This window comes from Ambystoma mexicanum, chromosome 6p, assembly GCF_040938575.1.
Source record: "Ambystoma mexicanum isolate Mex_15411 chromosome 6p, UKY_AmexF1_1, whole genome shotgun sequence".
In the NCBI taxonomy this organism is placed as follows: domain Eukaryota; kingdom Metazoa; phylum Chordata; class Amphibia; order Caudata; family Ambystomatidae; genus Ambystoma; species Ambystoma mexicanum.
The window spans coordinates 1,293,956,493-1,293,976,909 of record NC_090935.1 but is presented as its reverse complement, the minus strand read 5'-3'; the positions used below and the strand labels follow the sequence as shown (position 1 = coordinate 1,293,976,909).

Here is a 20,417-nt window from a genome sequence, read left to right as displayed (position 1 = left end):
CGTAATTAGCGCCTTCCCCATTCCCATAGAGCCCTATGGGGCAGAAATGGGAATGGGGAAGGGCAATGGCGGAAGGGGGATTTACCGCCCCTCCAACCTTGGAATGGGGCGGTAAATCCCCTTTCCGCCAAGGCGGTGCCGGTATTTTACCGGCATGAGCCATGGCGCTAATAGCGCCATGGCTCACCGCCTTCCGTGTAATGAGGCCCATAGTCTTTCTATGCATCATGTGTGTTTCCTCAGCCCTATTTACAGAAGATCATATAGGGTGTGAGGGGAGTGCGTTTCTGGGGTCACAATATCAAAATGATCTTTGGGGGCTCCCTAATGTTCAGCTGGGCAAATTTGCTTGAGGCATCTATGTGTTGAATAGATTATAATAGACATGCTTCCGAAAGAAAACGCCAATGGGTGAATTTCTGGGATTTATCATTGAGCTGGGGCATCATCAGCCCTACCTGGAACTGTATTCATCTTTAATACTATTCACTGCCCAATACCAAAGAGATGAAAGCAGGGAAATCATGTCTATAATAAGTTAAAGACTTTTAAAGTGGTATTTCTTTGACCAAAAAGAGCATATTTAAAGTGGAACAGCCTTTAGTTGAGTATGTGAAGAATGATGCATTAGGGAATATATGCATTTTATCATCTCCAACATATGGCTTAATTCTGTGGCAAAATCATAGGTGAAGCAATAGAGTGAGGGTTGAATAGCTACAGATAATCATGGGAGGGGTTGATTGGCCTCTGCACTACAAAACAAAGGAAGGTAGTATGCTTACTTTGTCAGCAAGATGCTAATGCTGTCGAATATGTGGTGATAAGAACTACTGGATACTTCAAGACCGAATGTTACTTAAATATGCCGGACATTCGATATTTCTTCTCTGTGAAAGATAGTGAGCTAAAGACTCTGGGTAAGTCTCTCATAATCGGGACTAATGTCTGGTAGAGGGACTCCCAGGACACCCTTGTTTTTTGCATTTCTAAGTAACTTTGGGTCTCACCCTAAGTTACTAGGGGAATCCAGACGTGGACCCCTTGCTCACTATTCTTAGAGAGGCACAGCTACACCCTACTCATCATGATGTCCAACCAGACCGAACTACTTGTCTGGGGTTGCTATTGTTACTCTTGTTCAGAGGACAATTGCTTAGCATTTCGGTGCTGGACTGCCCCAGGGCAAGACAAAGACTGATATGGTTTAGATATTTCTCCTCTGTGAAAGATAGTGAGCTAAAGACTCTGGTTAAGTCTCTCGTAACCGGAACTAATGTCCAGCAGAGGTACTCCCAGGGCCTACACCCCCTTGCTTTCTGTCTAGTCTATATATACCAGTGGCTTAGCAGTGAATCCCTGGAGACTTGACTGATATTTGGGAGCCACAAACCTCAAAAAAGTATCTCCTCATATGAGAACATTTAGATCACAAAAGGGTGCTTATTTGTGATCACATAGGGTGCATATTTATGTTCTCAAGTAGATTATGTTTCAATGTATTCTAAATTGTACATGAAATAATGTGCCTCTGGCTTTGCGGTCTTCAGAGCTTGGGATGCCATAAAGTGAGTCTTTCTTTGAAATGCTCTCTGATCTCCAGACTCTTCATTCACTTTGCCTCTTTTGCTCAACCCATTTAAGTTTACCTCTCATTGGGATTGCATTCCCTTTCTTCGTACCCTATAGACCGTTCTGTGTCTGCAATTCTTTGGGTGCTCAGTGTTAGCAGAATGGGATTGTGGGCACTCGTTATCATCGAAGGGTTGTTAATATATATTAAGAATCTACAGGAATCAGCATATAATCAATCAGGTGGTTTGCCTTTACACACCTGATTAAGAGTGCCAATAGCTTCTCAGTGCCATAGGCCTGGATCTAAGAGAAAAAGGTTACATTCAAGACACGACACTGACATCCTTATTGCATAACATGTTGTCATTAGGGCAACCCAAGAACAGGGCAAATAAGACCTCTGCATGCACATGGCATGGTAGACCAAGACAATACGCAGCACAGTAAACGCCATATGTAATTCACATGTAGGAGCCAAAAGACAGAACAACACATGGAATGGTGAGCAAGCAAGGAAAAGAGAGAAGGAAGCAATGAACAACCTATCCAAAGATTTGCCACATGACTTCTTAAGAGAGAGAGGACCCAAAGCATTGTGAGAGCCTGCAGTCCCATAGAGACATCTTCTTTAACCCCTAACAAATCAGATATCTATGAGCACCATGCCGGTTTGTGCTAAACATCAAGGATCCCAACAGCTGATATCTTTGGTATGGGTAGGACAAAACGTTCTGATGGTGGCCCCCATCTCGATCACTTCACTGCCTTAAATGTACCTGCTTGCGTTGGTGTAACATTTGTAATGGCAGACTTGCTTTTGACTGTCTTCTGGACATTACAACCTCTGTAAAACAAGCACTTGCTCTGGGCATTACATCTTGCAGTCCTGGATGTGGTGATGCCATCCATTTGATGACCCTCGATGGTCCTGGGAGATGGTCCTGGGAGAAAGCAATAAACAATGCAAGGCAGATTATAATTGGAACAAGTAGGCTACATGCAGATGCACCAAACCTGTTATCACACGGATGCTGTGGTGCAACAAAGGAAAGGGACAGCCATGGAATGCCTGGCATATGCAAGCAGCTCATTATTGACCTACAATAAGGATAGATTTCAATTTTGTTCTTGCATGACATATTCTAATGTTCAGCTTGCCTTTTATGCTTTCAAAATATGGTAGAAAAATAGGTATCCTGATGCTCGAGGTGCCTACACAAACATTTTATTTGCACAGTTTAATTGCCTATCATGGTGTTAAAATCACTTCAATTCCTGGCAGAGATGTATTAATGTAAGGATCGTGGTTGAGGAAAAGTTCTCCTGTTTGTTAATGTCTCACTCAAGCGTTTTCCATTTTCAGGCCTGCATGCATACATCTAGAATTCCTATTGGCTACCTCTAACCAATACATGTTTACCTTTTTTATTAATATTTGTTGATAAGGATTAGATTGGTGTTCCAGGAATACTTCACTTTGCATCCAATTTGAAACATCTATGATATTCTCCTCCATGTATTACATGAAGATGCTAGTACTGTGGCAATAAGCCCCAAGACGGTGGCCCAATACCGCCCCATGTACTGCCCCCGGGGCCCATAGTTACAGGCCAGAGTGCAGCAAGGGTCTTAATGAGGCCCCGGGGGCATTACTGCTGGCAGTATTGGCCCGGCTTCGAGGGGCTTATTGGCATTAGTATCCCAGCCCGTTAGACCACGGTACTATTAGCATTTTTTTTGTGTTCTGTGTTTCGGAACAGAAAAAAAAGTCAAATAAAATGGCCGTCGGGAAAGGGAAAAAGAAGAAAAAAGAAGATAAGTGGGGTTGGGAGGCTGGGGAGTGGATAGTTTGTAGGGAAGGGGGGTGGAGGAAAAAAACAAAAACCTATCTGAGTCTGCGGCGGGAGATGAAGGTATCCCCCAGCCTTGGGGAGGCTCAGAGCAGGTATTGCTCCGTTTCGAGCCTCCTTGTTGGCTACGTGGCTGCCACGCCCCGTGCCGGGCACCACCGCAGGCATGTACGTTCGTGCGAGGGATTCCCTGCCGGGTAATGCCCCGCGAGGGCCAATCAGAATGCTTGTTACATTCTGATTGACCCTCGCCGGGGACTAATGGAGAATGGTAACTTTTATGCACCATAGAACTAAGGCTCTTGGTTACAGAAGGAGGATCAACTCTGAGCACTGTATGAAATCTCATAGACCTGGCCCGCTGCACTTGGTTTCCATATCTGCTCTGCTACATAAACATATTTTTTAAATCACTGGTTGAAAATCTTACCATACCGTTACTGGAGAAAGGTGATCTTCTAAAGCGCATGTTTGTTCTCCTTCCATTTAGAAGCTCACGTTCATCAAATATTTAGATGACAACCCTACTCCATTTTTCGTGATACGATACTTGATCTTGGATTAATATTTCCAGATTACCTATTTTATAATGCTTGAATTGAACTGCATTTTGATTCTTGGTGGTGTAGGTAGCTGCATTCAGGTTTTATTTGCATCTTGCTTTACTCAACCAGGGATTCCCCATTTGTGGAAACAATTGTTTCCTCGTCATGCGGTGAAAATATTCAGAAATTAAAATTGACCTAGCCTGAGAGCAATACTGGGAGATATGAGCTCTAAAAACCGAGTTAAAGGCCTGTGATTTGCGAGAGCGTTTAACAAGATTTGCAGGCCTATAACGTCATGTTTTGCCCAATGGCACGATCTATAAAGCTCTTATGAGCTGCTGTGTCGCCAGTGGTGGCCCTGCAAAGTAATGGAGGCAGCCAGTTGGTGCTAGGAATTTAAATCAGGTGACCTTTGCCAGGTGTGGCCTGCAAAGATTGACTCACAGAGCTATCTGCCCCTAGCCCATTAATTTAATGTAGGATGTTTCAACTTGCATCCTCGACATTCGAGACGACACACTGCTGCTTCATAAGGGCATGGCTGCCTCCAAAATCGGGTCCGGGTCTGGGGTTCCCTGAATGGGGAATTACCGGGCCATTCAGAGTTTGGTGGGCCCGGTAATTCCTCCTTCAGGGAACCCGGGCCCAGACCTTCCCCATTCCCATTTGAGCCCCTATCGGGAACCTCGTAATATTGCGAAATGGGTTTAACGGAGCCGCCAACATTAGCAGCGCCCATTAACCCATTCCACAATAGTTATAATGAGGCCTAATGTTTCAAAAGTGACATCACAGTAGACATACCACTGCACAGTCACTGGGCATATTATTGAAGAGGGAATTCAGAAGGGAGTAACTTCTACACCCAGTTTCCCTCCCATTTAATGTGGTGTTATCTCAGGGATTTCTTGCTTTAAATATGACTATGTTTGACTGTGTTCACCTGGGAAGCCTGCCAGTCAACCAGCAGTGAGTGATAAGGTAAGTGTGGACAGGGAGTGCAGCCATTATTGCACTCTAGTGAAACCCCATACTCTTATTACCAAATATTGTATACCTACCTGCACCTAGTCGACTTATAAAGAGTAGCTGTATCTTGCATGTTGCCACATTGTGTAAATTACCCAAATGTGCAATTAACCTGTATACCTAGAATAGCCATGCTCTGCATCTGCTCTAAATGAATGTGCTAGCCTTATGGTCCATGTGGTGACATGAGATGGCTATGGTGTAGAGTTTGTATCCTGCTACGTCAAGCCCCCATCTAGGGGGTGGAGAAGTACTGCACTTAGATGGATTGTTGGAGGTAGGAAATGTACCACACTTGGATGGATTGTTGGGTTATGAAATGTACTACTCTTATATGGATTGATGGGGGTAGGAAATGTACTGCACTTGGATGGATTGTTGGGGGGGAAATGTACCACACTTCGATGAATTGTTGGGGGTGGAAAATTGACTGATCTTAGACTTTTGGGGTTATGAAATGTACCACTCTTAAATGGATTGGTGGGGGTAGGAAATGCACCATACTTAGATTGTTGGCAGGAGGAAATGTACTGCACTTAGATGGAGTGTTGGGGTCAGAAATGAACCACAATTAGTTGAATTGTTTGGGGATATAAAATGTACCGCTCTAAGATGGATTTTCGGGGGCATGAAATGTACCACTCTTCTATGGATCATTGAGGTAGGAAATGTACCACACTTAGGTGGATTGTTGGGGCTTGAAAATGTACCATACTTAGATGGATTGTTGGGGTTAGGAAATGTGCCACATTTGGATGGATTGTTGGGGATAGGAAATGCACTGCACTTGGATGGCTTGTTGGGGGTAGGAAATGTACTGCGCTAAGATGGTTTATTGGGAACATTAATGTGTCTCACTTACACGGATTGTTGGAGGTGGGAAATGTATTTGTACTAACTAATCACACTAAAAACTCACCATTCTGCATACTCACCGTAAAACTCTGAAGTAAACAAAACCACACCTCCACCGTGTTAGGCAGAATTATATGCAGTACCCTTTGGGAACGCCACACACAATTAAGACTACACGTGACAGTACAAATTCACCTTTGGTACAAGCCTGTACTACACAATAAAAGTGGTAGCGATGGCTGAGCAGCCAGACTTATCTCAAGAGCAAGTGAGCAGTATCAATAGTTACACAAAGGACAGCAGTTACTATGATTCAAACAAACACTAACTCAAGGTTTCTGAGTAAAAGAATATACATCAGTTGTATAACATTTCACTAAAGTAAAGCAGTTTAAAAATCACACTCTTAATACACCACACCACTCCCAATAGATTCCAGACAAATTAAGTTCACAAATAAAGTACGAGAAAATTGTCACTCCAGAAATTTAAAAGGGAGGCAAAGACAAAGTTAAGCAGAAATTGAGCAGCACCAACAGGTAAGTAAGCAGGGCAATCAAGAAAGAGGAACTACAGTGATGGAATCAAATCAAAAAGGCTTACGGCCAAAGTCAATAGGACAAAAGTCTTTTGCTCAAGATCACACAGTTCAGGGTAGTTCGCGGTTAATTCTTTGCCAAGAGTTCCGGACAAAGTTGGTCGGCAGAAAAGTTAGTTCAAAGAGTGGAGAAGGACAAGCCCTTGGATTGGAGAAAGATTTCACACACTTTCACTGCGGCTGAACGAAACAAACAACCGGATTTGAACAGTACCTTAAAATGGAGAAGAAGCAGTAGCTGAGGTGGACATTCCTGGCAGTTCCTGCAGGCTCATGGTTCCTGAAGCGACTGTCAGAATGACATGAAGTAGGAAGACTGGAGGGTCATGTACTGCCCAGGGAAGAAACCAGCAGCAGAGCAAAGCAACGCATAAAAGGTGCGCTCCTAAAAACCCAAGCAGGGTCCCACCTTCCTGGCTATCCGGCCCACTGTAGCTCTGTACAGCGAATTTGACTGGAGGAGGGAGTTCTGGCTTGCAGTTTGGGTGAACTGGTTGGTCCCACCAGCTCAAGGGAAGAAGATTCCTGGAGGATCTCCTCTGTCGTTGGAGTTTGAAGATTCGGACCGGCAGCAGGGCTTCACTGGGCGGTTCAGTCGTGGTAGGGGTCCTCTTCCATCAGCTCCTTGTCGCTTCTTCGCTCCAGTGGCGACTATTCCTTTCCAGCCCCGGAGACCTGCTTTTTATGCAGTTTTCCCCCATTCACACAGCCTGGCTGTCAATCACACAGCAGGATGGCTGTCCCGCTGGGACAGTCACCACAGCCAATCATTTCAGAGTGTGACATGGGTCTCCAAGGAGACGCTGTGCAGGGATTCCTAAACCCCTCCCTCACATCCTGTCCCCCCTAGACATACAGGCGCCTAAGGAGGCCTTCTGCGTAGAAGCCCGTGAAAAGATGGTGAACAAAGGATTCAAACCTGGTTTGGGGCGCAGAGTAAAACACGAGAAAAACCTTTACAAAAATAAGTGGCGAATAAACCCAGAAAGAACCGTAATGAAAAATATATGGTCTAGCAGGTTTAAGTTCGAGGCTACCAAGATAGCCTAAAACAATACCAAGGTTATTTAAGATAACCGCGGTAGGGAAAATAGGGCAGTTACCACTGCCACCGGTCAAATCTTGATGAAAAGGGAGTGAAACAATGCTCAAGAGAAACAGACAAAAAGGGATGAATATTAACCCTTTTCAGTACTCTATGTAAGCTAGGGTGTACTGGGTCTGTGGTTTTACAGAGGCTAATAAAGTTAAATGGCAACTTTATATGTGTCTGGGAGACAGTAGTCAGTCCCAGAAAATTGAGTCTGAGTTGGGAAGTCTAAAAGACAACCCTGTGTCACTGCACTGAAGGTGCCATTCTGGAGAATTCTCCCTAACACACTGCACCTGAAACCGCACCCACTTCAAAGACCCAACATGAAACCAAGCCATACACAATCTCACCTCAACACCACATGACTGCTACAGACAGAAAATGCACCAATGGTCACTGACCGGTTCCTCAGAACTGAAGCTACCAACAGCACATCAAAGCTCTCTTGCTCTTTTCCTGCTCAGCAATAATCACAAACCCTTTGACCCCCCCCCTTGCATTGTAGATACACCAGAGTGCCAAGCGACCTCAGAGGTGGTAACAGTGTGCGGTACAAGAACCTTTAGCATAACATAACACCTTCTCAAACATTACATTCTATGAGACCACTTCAAGAATCAGCTCACCAGATTCTTCTCTCTGGTACTAATCAACTGATGCAATCCTTATCATTATATCATGAATAATTTCTGAATTATAGATGTGTTCTCTTTAACTCACTTCTATATTTATATTAAAATAATTTTTCCATCTCAACATAACAGGCTCATCACTATGAACACGAGGACATATGACACACTAGCGTGTACCATTTCTTTGAATCAAAATACAAAATTGCCTAATTTGCATATTAAAATGACATTCATTTTTGGTCCATCAACTAGAGGATGTTAAGTTAAACATTTTGACACCCAAAGGAGTTCTCTACGAGGTTCATTTGTAGAGATACTGGTTATATAATCAATTTAGTGTACATTAAAAGGGCATTTTCTTTGATATACAAATATTGCACCGTTCTTCTGCCTAGATACAACACTCGGAGTATGGTAATTTTCCATTGAGTTAAGGCTGGAAATCAGCTCTTCTTGACTCAGTCCTGCACCATATGGTCTCTATGGCTCAGTGGCTGGCTGATGAAGGAGCCGTTGTAATTTTAGTATCTGTGGATTTTGGTGTTAGTTTGGTCTCCTCTTGAGAGGTTTCCAGACTTGTAGTCCTGTCAAGTGTTACATTATTCCCTTCAGGAAGACCTGTGAGATCGTGTTGATAGATTAAAATGAAGAGGACCACAGATTCATCTGATTTTGTTTTTGTTTTGTTTTGTATTGTTCAGCATTAACACACACACATTAAACACTTAAACATTCACCTGTTTGAAGAAGGGTCCTTAGCAGCATTGGGAAATTTCAAAGTGTTTATTGGCATGGCATGGGAGCTTACCTGTCCTCCCTTCCTTTAAGCTGGGGTTAGGAGATGTTTTTGTGAGTTGAACGGATTTCCATATGTCCGAATTCAGTGCTGGCTTCACTTAAAGATTGTTTCAATCTCAATTACAATTTTTAATGTGCATATTTTCATTTAAAACTGCAGTTCTTATTAAAATGGCGTACCAAACCCCTATCAACAGTCCATATTGTCAACATCTGAAACTTTTCTAATCCTGAATTTTATTTCTGTAGAAGAAAATGAACACAGCAGAACACATCCACATATGTTTTTCTTTCTTGAACTTCTGTTCTGTTTCTCATTAGCTAAAGCAGTTCCCCATTCAGACAAAAATGTTAGGTTATTTACAGGTACTTGAAATATTCATCTCATGCCTCGCCAGTGAGTTTTGGGTGTCTGCAAAACATTGCACATTTTTTGTGTGGGTGTGTTTCCCAAATGCTGTGTGCAGACTGCAGCTTACATGTGTTTTTTACAATGAGGTTTTGCTCTGCATCTTTTCTCAAGAGTTAAAGAATATCCCTGTACACTCCCCTTGCTTTTTTCCTTGCAGCAGCAAACGGGGTTCTCCACTGTTATAGTATAGAAAGGGCGTCTACACTGGTATAGGCTCCACTCAGGGTGCAGCCTATACCTTCGACATTGTGGAGCCTCCCTGCGGTGCCACGCTGCCACGGTCTGCCACACTACTTGATCCCTCACTCCCAGGTGGCTGCTCGAGTACCAATGCAGGCTGAAGAACGATCGGCTGCCGCAGTTGTACTGAGGTAGGAACCTTTTTCCATCATAATACAGAACCTACCCTGCAGCGCCCTGCTGCTCATCCTTCCCGCCCCAGAACTTGCTGCACTCACTTAACTGTCTATGGACGCTCTGCTGCTAAGACTACTCACTCCTCCTACTCAGGGACTCATCCATCCCATCCTAATAGCCTCATACTCTCCTCACCCTCCCAGTGCCATCTGTATTTGGACTGTCCGTGGACAATCTGCTGCTGAGGCTACTTGCCCCTCCTGTGCTGCCTGAAGTAATCCAGGCCCTCCTCAGGCCGACCTCACTCCTCCTCTTCATGGCCTCACCCTTCCCACCCCGAAACCTGCTGCACTCACTTAACTGTTTGTGGACGCTCTGCTGCTGAGGCTACTTACTCCTCGAATTCATGAACTCACCCATCCCATCCTAACAGCCTCATACTCTCCTCACCCCTCCCAGCAAAACCTGGGCTCATTGGAGTGTCTACTGAGGCTACCTACCCCTACTCTTCAGGGCCTCATCCATCCCTGCCCTGTTAGCATCTCCCTTCCCATTCCAGAACCTGCTTTGCACTCTACATTGTCTGTGGATGCTCTCCTGCTGAGGCCACCTGCCCCGTACTCAATTCCCCTTCTTGTCATGTGCTCTGTCTGTCTCTCCCCTCCTCGATCACCCTCCTCTCCCCCTCCACCTCCCCTTCTTCCTTTTCCTTCCTCTCATCCTCATGTCCACCCCCATGACTTATCCCATCTTCTGTCCATCCCTTCCCCCTCACACTCTCCCTCTTCGTCCTAACCTCATCTACCCCCCTACTGTCAAACCCTCAAGTATCAATAACATTGCCCTCTGGAATGCCAGATCCATCTGCAATAAGACCGCTGCAGCACTTGACTTGTTCTTCCGTCTCAACCTTCACTTCCTTTGCATCACAGAAACTTGGATCCCCCTCATAAATTCCACTGTTCCTGCTTCTGTCACCACTCCCTCTTCCTCCTCCTCTCATGTCGCATGCCCCTCTGGTCGCGGTGGCGGCATTGGTCTCATCTACCACCCTAAATGTCTTTCCTCTACCCCTACCCTATCTCTCCCTACCTTCTCTTCCTTTGAATATCTATTCAAATCCTTCACTTACCCTCTCCTTCTTAATTATTTACAGACCTCCTGGCCCCCTCTCTTCCTTTGATGAGGACCTGGATCACCTCCTCTCACCCATCTCCCCCTCCCCTACCCTTCTCTCAGTTCTCAGTGATTTCAACCTTCCCCTCTCCAACTTCTCCCAATCTTCCCCTCTCCTCTCCATACTAGATTCCTATCTCCTCTCTCTGCTGCCTACTCCTCCTACCCACTCCTCTGGCCCCATTCTCGATCTCATCTTTATCTCAACCTACTCCTACTCACCTGTTTCTTCTCTTCCCAACTATCTCTCTGACCATGCCTTACTCTCCTTCTCCCTTACTCCCCCTCCTCTTTGTCCTCTCCCTCTCCTTCCCCTCCCTCCTTCTCTTGACGCGATCTCCACAACTTTAACCCTTCCCTCTTCTTCAACTCCTGCTCTTCTTCCCTTCCCCCTCTCTCTGACTTCTCTTGTCTCTCGGCCAAAGTCACCCTCTCTTCTCTGTCTTCCTCTATATCCACCAGTCTCAACCAACTCTATCCTCTTACTTCCTTCCACCCTTCTCTCAAACCTTCCCAACCCTGGTCTTCCCCTCACCTTCTGTCCATGCGTCATCTCCTCCGTTGCCTCGAACGATGTTGGCTCAAATCCACTTCTCTGACTAATCACTCCTCCTATTTCTCATATCACTCTCTCTACGACTCTTGTCTCAAATCAGCCAAATGCTCCTACTACTCTAACCTTCTCCACTCACAAGCCTCACACCCCGCCGAATTTTCCAAACCCTCTCTCGCCTTCTTACCCCTCCTACTCCTGATCCCTCTGCCAACTCATCTCTCTCTCCCTCCGACTTTGCCAACTTCTTCTCATCCAAAATTCTCTCTCTATGCCAAAACATCCTCATCTCCCCTTCCTACTCCCCTCCTCCCTCCTCCTTCTCCCCACCTCTGCTAGCATGTCTAACTTCTCTCCTATCACTCTGCCTGCGTCTCCCTTCTTCTTTCCAAAACTCACCCTACTGCTGCCCCCTCTGATCCCATTCCCACATATCTTATTACTAAAATGTACCCCCTCCTCATTCACTACCTAACTACTTTCTTCAACATTGTCTCTCCTCTGCCACTTTTCCTTCAGCTTTCAAACACGCTACCATCATTCCCATCCTGAAGAAACCTTCTGCTAACCCTCTTTTTGCTTCCAACTTTCGTCCAATCTTGCTTCCCCCCTTCCACTCTAAGCTTCTTGAGCGCCTTGCCTTCTCGCAACTCTCAGCTTTTGTATCCACTCACTCTCTCCTTCCACCCTCTCAATCTGGTTCCGCCCTAAACACTCCGCTGAGAGTGCTCTCACTCACGTGCTCAATTCCATCCTCACTGCTCGCTACGCTAAGCAATCCTCAATTCTCATCCTCCTTGACCTGTCAGCTGCCTTTGATACCGTAGATCACCCCTTACTCCTTAGTACTCTTTCCTCCTTTGGCTTCAAAGGCTCTGTTCTCACCTGGCTCTCCTCTTATCTCTCCAATCGTTCTTTTGCTGTCTCCTGGGGCGGCCGCACCTCCTCCAACTTCCCCTTGGAATACGGTGTTCCCCAGGGCACTGTAAACCGCCCTTTTCTTTTCTCTCTTTATACCGCCCTTCTCGCCACCGTCATCTCTTCTTTCGGCATTTCTCACCATTTCTACACTGATGACACTCAACTCTATCTCTCCTTCTCTTCTTTCACTCCCGACCTCCATCACACTTTATCTTCCTGCCTTACGGCTATCAAAAACTGGATGTCATCCCACTTTCTTTCCCTCAACACTGACAAGATGGAAGCCCTTTTCTTTCCTTCTAACACACTTTCCCTTACCCCTCCTCCTTTCATCCACTTCCCCCTTCCAATCTCCCCATCTCTACCCATGCTCGCAATCTTGGCCTCTACCTTGACTCTTCCCTCTCCTTCTCCCACCATATCTCTCTCACCTCTCGTGCCTGTCGTCACCATCTCGTCAATATTCGCAAGATACGCTCCTCCTTCACCTTCCATGCTTCTAAACTCTTAATATCCTCCCTCATCTTCTCCCGTCTCTTGTACTGCTCTTCTCTCCTCTTGGACTCCATGCCTCTTATCTGACCCCTCCTTAAATCCATTTACCACTCCTCTATCCATACTCTCGGTCTCCTCGGTCCTCTCAACTCTATTTCCTCCTCACTCTCTGACCTTGGCTGGCTTCCCTCCTTCTCCCAACTTAAATTCCAATTCCTCTGTCTGGTTTTCAAATCTTTCCATGACCTCGTTTCCCCCTATCTCTCTTCTCTCCTCTCATTTTACACTCCCTCCCGTTCTCTCAGCTCAGCTGACCTCTTCTTACTCACTGTACCCCCGTCCGAATGTGCCTCTTCACGCTTCCATTCCTTTCAGCTCTTGGCCCCCCTACATTGGAACTCCTTAACTCTCTCTCTATCCACTCCATCCCCACCTGCACCTCCTTCCGCTACTTCTTGAAAGCCCTTATTCTCCACTCCCCCCTGACTTTCCTTCCCTAACATCTCTCCTCTCCAGCTTCCCTGTCCCCCTCCTATCTGCTTTCTACTCTCCCTTCCCCTTCCTTCTCAAACCCACTTGAATTTGTATCAGATATTTGAAATATTGTTCCTCCCTCCCTTGACTACCTCTTCTCCCTTCCTCCTCACCCTTCCCTCTCCTCCTCCATCTAAGTAAATTGTTCTAAATATTGTCTCTCTGGTTTGTTTCATGATTGTAAATATGCTTCTTTCATTATTGTACCTTGATTTTATATTGTAAAGTGCTTTGGTTTAAAGCGCTATATAAACCTAATAAACATAAACATAAACATAACTCAGTCACTTACTAGCGCTCACATTTGTTTACATCTGTTAATTTTCATGTTTATTCCTTTCCTTTTCTTGTTCTTCAGGTTTCATTGTTCCTCATTTTCTTCAGTTCTGACTTCAGAGGGTTCATCAATCATTCTCAAAGCTGATCGAGGGTGATTGTTGTTCAATTGATTGATATGGACCCATTTATCCTCAACCATATCTCTTTCTGGGATTTGGACCTTATCAGTGATGGAAGAGATCTTTTCTATGATTTCAAAATCACCTTGGCAAGACTGTAAAAGCTTCTTCTCCATGGCTTGGTTTCTTTTAGAATTGTATAGATAAACCCTGTCACCTACCGTGTATACCTGATTTGTTCATTCCTTCAGAAGACTTCTCCTGATTGCACTGGGCATATGCAAAAGCATGCTGTAGATGCTTTCTCAATGTCTCAATGTACTAACACGTAGTTGAATCATTTATCAACGTCTATTGCTGTGTTCGGTAAAGCAGATGTTGAGGCAATACCATTTTCCATCCAGACATCAATTCAAACAGAGACATCTTTCTGGCAGAAGAAGGTGTAGATCAATGGCCATCAAGACAAGTGGCAATCAGATGTCCATACCTGGTCCAGAATCAACCACAAACTCCTTCAAGATAATCACAATTGTCGTGTTATGTCTCTCCACACCCCCGCTCGAAGCTCAGCAGTAGGTGATGTGGAGTTTTCTTTTTACTCCTAAATTTCTCACATCTTAGTCATCATTTCACTGGCAATTTGACTACCTCTGTCAGACTCAATCCTTTGAGGAAGACAGAATTACAATTTGGGACAGGAAGGCCTCAATCCACTTTGTGCAAACATGTCACTGCCAACATGTTTTTGTTTCCTCTGGAAGAATGAGTTAGTGTTCCCATGATGTCTATTTGCAAATCAGACCAAGGTAACATCATTCCTCTTTTCTGTAAAGGAGCTCTGTGTGTGGGAGAACTCAGTTGGAACTGAGCACACATGAGACATGACTTTAAAATTGAAATCCTGGCCCATATGTGGCCAGTAAGTGACTTCCGCAGTATCTCAAGTATCCTTTGAAATCTGCTATGACTGGCAGTGGCTATGTCATGGGCCTCGTTTAGCATCAAAGTTCGGAATGAGGTAGGTACCACCTACTGGTCATAACCGGATTGGGGTTTCCTCACCAACAGCCCTTCTTGAATCTTAAACATATTCTGAAATGTAATCATAATATGCAGATCTTCCTTTTCTTTATAGTGTGATTCTTCAAGGGAAATTTGACTGGATCTTCTAAGCATTTCTAGAATGTCCGAATAATAGCATCTTCTTTCTGAGCAGTGATCAAGTCTGCATCATGAGCATCTCTACTCCACTGGGCAGCTGTAAATTCACTGTTCGTGCAAGTTTGTGATCTGGTCACTGCATTACCGTGATTTCTCCCAGAAGGTATTGCATATCTATGACATCCTCATTTAGAACTCCTATTTTGCCAATTGGTCAGCCAATGGAGACCACCATCTTGGAATGACCTTTCATATTTTTCCAACAGATAGTAATTTCATTAGACATTACCAGATAGTCAAATGTCTTGAACAAAAGGTGTTTGACCATCGCTAGTGTGGCCGCTTGAGGTATCTTGGTATAGAGTGATTATATGTCCATGGTTACCAGCCATTCACTCTCTTTGTCAAACGTGAAGATATCTACTAGTACCAGCATGGCGGTAGAGTCTTTTATGTATGATTCCATCTTAGCTACCTCGTTATAACAAAGGTTCCAGCAGTGATTGAATGTCTGACACAATAGGCCGACCTGGCGGATGCTGGGCTCCTTTGTGGATTTTCGGAGTCACATAAAATACTGGGATCCTGGGATGTTTGGGTGCTAGAAAAGCTGCTTCTTTTGCACTTAAATAGCCTTCTGCTTCAGCTTTGTCGACTAGTGTGTTGATCATGGTCTTAAGGATCGAAGAAGGGTCGCCAGGAAGGATGCGATAACTGGTTCTATCCTGGAGAAGGGTGTTCACCATATTGTTGTAGTCCACTGTGTTCATAACAACTGTGGCCCCACCTTTGTCTGCTGGTTTAATGGTCAGAGTTTCATTGTTGGCCAGAGGGGTGAGGGCATGTAGCTCTGCTTTAGTGCAGTTGGCATGGATGTATGGGATATTGTTCTCCATGATGGCTAATCTTTTCAACAATGTCTGTTTAAACGTTGCTGATTCTATGGAATTGGTATGTAGTGGAGGAAAACATTCTGACTGAGGTCAAAAGTCTGTGGTCTCAGTACAATGGGCCTCATTACGACCCAGGCGGTAAGGGGTTTACGGCAGCGTAAACAGCGCCGACCCTTACCGCCTGAGTACGAGGTCCCTTAGCGCCATGGTGGATTTAACACCTGCTTTTAGCAGGTGTTAAAATCCATGGCGCTAAGGGACCATGGAGTTAATTACGCCACCGTAATTTACGGTGGCGTAATTAACGCCTTCCCCACTCCCATTATGCCCTATGGGGCAAAAATGGGAATGGGGAAGGGTAAATGTGGATTGGGGACTTACCGCCCCGCCAAGGTCGGAATGGGGCGGTAAGTCCGCCAACCACCATGGCGTAAACGTAGTTTACGCCATGGTGGTAAAGTCACGGCCCAGGCGGTAACTTACCGCCTGGGTCGTAATGAGGCCCAATGTCTTAAGTCATTGAAACTACCTCCAACAACTGGTGATTAAAACTTACACTGAACATCCAGTAGAGAGGCTAGGTCACTATTCCTTTGATTGAGACACTAACATATGGCTTTTTTGTCTCCCTAAAATAGCAATGTTATCAACCTTAATCTGATATTTTAACAGCTCATATATATGAATGAAGGCTGACCAGGGATACTCCTCTATCTTTTCTTGTTAAATAGGCGTTACATCATCCGATGCCTAGGGAAAGACTCCCTTGGACAGGGACAAGGTGTTCTTCCAAGTAGGGATAGCCTGTATGTGTGCAGTGTACCGTTATTAGATATTTTGATTTGTCTAGTATGGAATTCTGTTTCTGCAGTACCATTCTACAGTGTTACAGTAAGCAACTATAACGGTTGGAAAGTACTTGGGACCACACGCCTTCTGTTATTTAGCCCTAGGTGTGCTTTTTTTGTTTTGTTTTTTGATATAACACCGCCAGCAAACATGTATCTGAGAAAACAGTCTCCAAGAAAAACTCCTTGTTCTTGATGGGGTAAGCCAAACAAGGAGCTTGTAAGAGGGTTCTTTTCAGTTGCTTCACTGCTTCGGATTGTGCGTCAGCCCACTGCCACTCTACCCCAGCCATCAAAAAGTGCACCAAATTTTGAGTGATCTCTGCATAATCCTCAATGAATTTTCAACTATAATTAGTCAGTCCAAGTAGGCTCTGCAACTTATGCAGAGTTGTGAGGTTCTTCAATTTGAGTAAGGCCTCAACATTCTTGTTCGGGGGATTTAGACAATCGCCTGTGATCTCATGTCCCATAAGGTTCACTCTGGTTTTGCACCATTTTACTTTCTGGAAGAAAAAGGTTGCACCAGCTTTAGAAACTGGGAAAGAGCATATATGATTTCTGTACAGTGTTCTTCCAGAGTTTAATTTGTTAGCAACATATCATCCACATAGGCCAAGTTTCCGCTCTCACTGATATCAGGCATAATTTCCTGAATTGATCTACCCAAAGGGCATAGGGTCAAAGCATATTGTTGCTCCCCTAATGGTAAATGCAAGCTTATACTGATCTTCCTTATTCACAGGTACTGTCCAGTAACTGTTTGCCAAGTCATAGGCTAAGTACACTTTTGATCCTTGGATCTGTGCCAGTCCTTGGTTGTCATATGGAAGAGGCCAACCTGACATGTGGACCCTTATATTTAACTGCTTCAGGTCAGCACATAATCTTCACTGTCCACTGGGTATTAGGATCCCCAGTACTGGGGTGCTAAATGTACTGTGGATGGGGCGAATTATGCCATGGAAGTCTGGATTTCTGATGATCTCAGTCAGTGACTAAATGGAAACGAGAGGCAACCAATATTGTTTTACGAACACATGAGCAGTTTCAGCGTCAGTTGGAACAGTGGTATAAGGGGTAGTTTTATGCCCACAATCATTGGAGTCAACTGATAATATACTCTATAAATCCAGGAATAACTGTCTCAGTTGTTGTCTCTGTTCATTGATCGAACAGGCATCGGCCAGACTGATCTGGTCCTCGACCATCTGTCAGAATCCCGGAAATATCTCTAGTCTCAATATTTCCGAAGTATCCTCCAATTACTTGAAGAGATCTCTTTTGATGGTCAATGGGTGTGAGATAATTGTTATGAACTCTAAATACTACCTCATCTTCCAAGATGTCACAGGTAACATTTGTTGTTCTCTCTGCAGCAAACTCATATTTTTCTGTTACTTACATTAGCCTCACCATTTCCTTAGTTATAATCGAGAATGATTTGAGGCTTGATGGCTGGTATGCTCGGTCACATCACTTGCTACACTGACACTGGACAGCAGCAGCACAGGCTTGCAATGGTGTTTTATTTCCTCTAAAGGCACATGCCAACAGCCTGCCTTTTCTCCTATATTTTGATCCCCCCCGCTGCAGGGACATCATTTCATCCAAATGCCAGGGGTAGCGGAAGTGACATCATACAACCCTTGACCCCCTGATGACATCACAGGAAGTGATGCAATTTGACCCCACCCTGAAGTGAGATCGCGGGAAGCGATGGAACATGACCTTTCACTCATTGACAAAACAGGAAGTGGCATCACATAGCATTGTACACTACAACAAATATGGTTACAATGTCACTATAATGTGCTTTAGATTTCATACAAGAATGGATCGCCATATGTATTGTTAAGATCAGTGTGTATAGGCCCATATTACCAAATTACTGTGAATGCAAGCAGACGTCCATGACCAAATGATAATGATGTGTTATTATATAGCACTTACACTTAAGTTCTTTATATAGAAAAAATATACACCCAATATCACCCAACCTGTGTTGGTACTCATTTATTGACCTCAGAAGGATGAAAGGCTGAGTTGAGGCATTTAAGAACAGACTAAATCAGTGACTCACCCCCTGAAGTGTGCCTGAAATAAACCTTTAATGAGTGTAGAAATTATTGTATAGAATTCCAGAAAGACACATTATTTAGTATTCCTATTCTTTCTTATTTAGGGTCAGTGCTGAAAGTGTTAGACTTGTGGCACTACTGTTCTAATTTTTCTTCTTTTCAAGAAAGCCAGCCACTCCAGAAATAAAGAGCCACGTGGTGCTGGCCACAGCCCAGGAGCTTGCATTATAAAAAATAAAAATAATTTCTTAGAGGTCGCAAGGGAGACCACAGAGGTCGCAAGGGAGACCTCAGTGGTCGCAGTTGTGACCTCTGGTGACCCCTAAATGACGTCCCTACCCGGATGTAACTTGGCCATGGCTCTCTCTCTCCAAGCCATTCCCTTACAGTGGCTACTATCTATCGGCCACCTGGTCAAATTTCCTCCTTCCTCTCTGAGTGGGCTGACCTCTCCTCCTCACTCCTGGCCTCAACCACTCAACTCCTCTTCCTTGGTGACTTCAACATCCACCTGGATGCCTCCTGTCCCCCCTCTGGACTCTTTCGTGACCTCTGCGACTCTCTCTCACTCTCTATTCTCCCGTCTGGGCCTACCCATTCTGCAGGACACACTCTTGATGCTCTGATCTCTTCTGACCGTCCCCTCTCCGTCCCTCTCTCCACTCCTCTCTCCTGAAGTGATCACTTTCTCCTATCCTCCCACCTCACCCTCCCTACCCCACAGGCAAAGCCACCCTCTTCACTGCCACCCACCTTCTCGGTCATCCGACCCATGAAGCGCGTGTCAGTTGAGGCTTTCGCTGCCACCTTCTCGCCCCCCATCCCCCTTCGGCTGACTCCCACCCTGACACAACCCTCTCCACGCTCCACTCTGCTATATCTGATACTCTTGATATCCTTGCCCCTGTCATGAGAATCCGCCTGAAGCCCAAAGCCAAATGTAACTCCTGGTATGACTCGGATCTTGTCACCCTAAAACGCAAGTGCAGGGTGGCAGAGAGGAAATGGCGTGCTTCAAGTACATCCTCTGACAAACTGGCCTGCCGCCTGCTCCAAAGGCAATACCGTCTCTCTGTTCTCACCAAGAAGAGAGCCCTTATCCAAGCCCGCATCTCTGCTGCATCTAACAACTGAGCCGAACTCTTTAAAATCTGCAAGGAGCTTGCCAACCCAGCTGCAGTCTCTACCTCTCCTGTCCCCTCCCAGGCCCTCTGCACTGCACTGGCCTCTCACTTCATTTCTAAAACTCAGGACATCCTGTCCACACTCTCCTCCTATCACCTCCCTCCATCTCTTCCTGGCTCCTCCTCTGGCCCTTCTGCAGCCACCCCTCCTCCCTCCTTCTCTGCCTTTCCCTTTTTTTCTGCTGACAAGGTTTCCAGACAAGTCTGATCTATGTAAGTCTCGTCTAAACAGGTTCACCCCTGCTCCTCCAAAACTATCAAGGACCACATCGACTCCCTGGCTCCTGCCCTGGCTGACTTTTGCAACCACTCCTTCGCCTCTGGAGTCTTCCCATCCCCCCTTAAGCACTCCCTTATGCACCCTCTTCTTAAGAAACCTTCGTCCGACCCCTCCTGCCCGGCTAGCTAATCGCCCAATCTCCA

The 20,417-nt window shown here is 45.2% G+C and overlaps 1 long non-coding RNA gene across 1 annotated transcript in view; it reads right to left on the bottom strand.

Annotated features, from left to right (window-relative positions):
- Positions 1-1,733: 1,733 nt before the first annotated feature.
- Positions 1,734-20,417, bottom strand: part of LOC138511036 (uncharacterized) — a 188,543-nt gene continuing 169,859 nt past the window's right edge. The window contains exon 3 of the long non-coding RNA XR_011280552.1: positions 1,734-2,516. This is a non-coding gene — a long non-coding RNA (uncharacterized lncRNA). The remainder of the gene's footprint in view (positions 2,517-20,417) is intronic.